This window comes from Colobus angolensis, unplaced genomic scaffold, assembly GCF_000951035.1.
Source record: "Colobus angolensis palliatus isolate OR3802 unplaced genomic scaffold, Cang.pa_1.0 Scaffold18, whole genome shotgun sequence".
NCBI lineage: Eukaryota > Metazoa > Chordata > Mammalia > Primates > Cercopithecidae > Colobus > Colobus angolensis.
Window position 1 is genome coordinate 7,149,428 of NW_012114932.1, and position 3,326 is coordinate 7,152,753.

Below are 3,326 nucleotides of genomic sequence, written 5' to 3' on the forward strand. Positions count from 1 at the left end.
GGCCGTGCGGTCAGTCCCGGGAAAAAAAAGTGCGGGCGCCGCGCCACCTGCTGGCCCAGCCGCGCTGCGTAAGCCCGTGGCGCGAGGAAAACCCGAGGTGGGGACCAAGGTCTATTCTAAGTTCTCCTTGAATGCAGATAAAGAAGACGCATTGTCATTTTTGACCCATGCATTTAATATATGTATTTATCTTTAACTCCACTTGTATGTGTTTCTGGCAACATTTTCCCTCAAATTTCAAGTATTCAGACCACTCAAAAGCATCTGTCATTTCCATTTTGAAGTTAAGAAAATGGAGGCAAAGATGTCTTTCCCAACAGTGGAAGCAAATTTACAATAAAAAGACTAAACCTTCATCTGGAGCAATGACCCAACCCCGCACCAAGGAGTCCCATGATGCAGATGACCTTCCCATCCCTACTCTATAAAGTGCTGTTTCACTTTCTGTCTTGCCTCCTCACCTCCTCATCCCTGAGATGTCCACCTGGCTGGCCTGGCAGTGAAACTATGGAGATTTCTTCAGGACCTTCAGCCTAGGTCCTCCACAATAACCTCGTGGTCCTCATTCAGTTGTGTGCTGTCGCTTCCCACTCCCCAGGCTCCAGCTCCTGGTGCCCCCACTGAGGATCACATCGCATGTATGCCTTCATGCAGGGAGCTTCAAACGGCCATCCCTAGACCAGCAGAGGAGCATCTCCTTGGAATTTGTTAGAAATGTAAATTCTTAGCCCGGGCAATGTAGCAAGACTCCCTCTATAAAAAAAAAAAAAAAAATTTAAAGTTAGTTGGGCTTGGTGGCACACACCTGTAGTCTCAGCTACTAGGGAGGCTGAGGCAGGAGGATTGCTTGAGCCCAGGAGGCTATGGTGAGCTATGATCATGCTGCTGCACTCCAGCCTGGGTGACAGAACAAGACCCTGTCTCAAAGAAAGAGAGAAAGTGAGAAGAAAATGTTAGAGTAATTATTTCCAAGTTTATGAATTACTTTGAAGGTTCTAAGTTTCCATAACCCTCCTTGGGGAAGAAGAATTCTGGTTCCTGTGACTTACTTCAGGGGTGCAAGCGGGCTGGAGACAGGAGGGCAGGAGAAGGTCATGGGTAGACTTTGTTTCTGAGGCTGCTTCTGAGACCTTCCAGTCTCCTTTAGTTCAAAGTACTTAGCATGCCAAAGCCTCCTACTTTGGGGTATTGTTTTCTGAGCTCCAGTGGTTGAGATCTGGAGACTTTTTTGTTTGTTGAAAGAGTATTAAATACCATCTTCATAAGGACCATTCAATGTTGACCTCAGAGCAATAAAGTAGAAAACAGGGAAAAATGAAATTATTAGACATGTACATCTTTATAAATGTGCAGAAATAGCTTCCAGAAGACTTCTATGTGGTGGAAAACATACATATGTGAATACAGTAAACTTTTTAAACAAGTAGGAATATACAGTACACAGTTCTCATCTGGCTTCTTTACTTCTAGCAGTATGCTTTCCTACCTCACTCATTTTAATAGCTGTAAAGGATTTTATTATGCATATGTAACACTTCTGAAGCCATACTCAGAGCAGCGTGTAAATCAATGAAATATAAATCAGCAACCAACAAACATTTCAAAATAACTCAATTCCTCTACTTGCATTCCTGGTACATATGAAGGGTTTGTGTGGTCCCAGCAATACATTATAAATTTACTTTTCTTTTTTTTTTTTTTGAGACAGAGTCTTGCTCTGTCGCCCAGGCTGGAGTGCGGTGACATGATCTCAGCTCACTGCAACCTCCATATCCCACGCTCCAGCAATTCTCATGCCTCAGCTTCCCGAGTAGCTGGGATTGCAGATGTGCGATACCACGCCCAGCTAATTTTTTTGGATTTCATTAGAGATGGGGTTTCACCATGTTGACCAGGCTGGTCTTGAACTTTTGGCCTCAAGCAGTCCACCAGCCTCAGACTCCTGAAGCGCTGGGATTACAGGCGTGAGCCACTGCTCCCAGCCCCCCTTTCCTTTTCCGTATACTTTGTCACATTCCTGAGCTTGCCTGGAGACCACAAAGCCTGGCATCTTTCTGTGCCCTCTGCTTTCCCAGTCATGCTGCATCACCAAAGTCTAAACACTTGAACATTTCCCTTATAGAGGAAAAGGAGAAAGTTGACCCAAGACTGAATTATCTGTAACTGGCAGATGGTAGGGGAAGGCTGGAAATACTTATTGATCTGCTACGTAACTTATTTAATCTCTTCTTGGGCATTTAGTTTGTCACTTGTTATTGGAAATGATGCAATGAACATCCTTGTATCTTTTTTAAAAAATTATTATTTTTTTCTGAGACAGAGTCTCACTCTATCCCCGTCTGGACTGCAGTGGTGTGATCATGGCTCGCTGCAGCCTCTACCTCCTGGTCTCAAGCGATCCTCCCACCTGTGCACGACCACTCCTGGCTAATTTTTGTATTTTTTGTAGACAGGTTTTTGCCATGTTGCCCAGACTGGTCTTGAACTGCTGGGCTCAAGCAATCCGCCTGCCTCAGCCTCCTAAAGTGCTGGGATTACAGGCTTGAGCCACCACTCCTGGCCCATTCTTGGATCTAAATCTTTGCAATCATGTACAAATAGAACTGTTGGAAGTACTTTTATATTGTTGGATCAAAGGAAATGCGCATTTAAGTTTTGATTGTTGTCAAATTGCCCTACAAAGAAATTGCAGCCAGCAATGTATGGAAGTGCCTAAATGGAATCTGTGATTTTATTTATTTTGTTTCTTATTTTAAAAAATATTGGGGCCGGGCACCGTGGCTCACACCTATAATTTCAGCAGTTTGGGAAGCCGAGGCGGGTGGGTCACCTGAAGTCAGGAGTTCGAGACCAGCCTGGCCAACATGTTGAAACTCCGTCTCAATTAAAGATACAAAAATTGGCCAGGCACAGTGATTCAGGCCTGTAATTCCAGCACTCTGGGAGGCTGAGGCAGGTGGATCACCTGAGGTCAGGAGTTCAAGACCAGCGTGGCCAACATGGTGAAACACCGTCTCTACTAAAAATACAAAAATTGGCCAGGCACAGTGATTCAGGCCTGTAATCCCAGCACTTTGGGAGGCTGAGGCGGGTGGATCACCTGAGGTCAGGAGTTCAAGACCAGCGTGGCCAACATGGTGAAACACCGTCTCTACTAAAAATAGAAAAATTAGCTGGGCTTGGTAGCACACACCTGTAATCCCAGCTACTCAGGAGGCTGAGGCAGGAGAATCACTTGAACCCGGGAGGTGGAGGTTGCAGTGAGCTGAGATCGCCTCACTGCACTGTAGCCTGGCTACAGAGCGAGGCGAGGTCTAAAAAAAAAA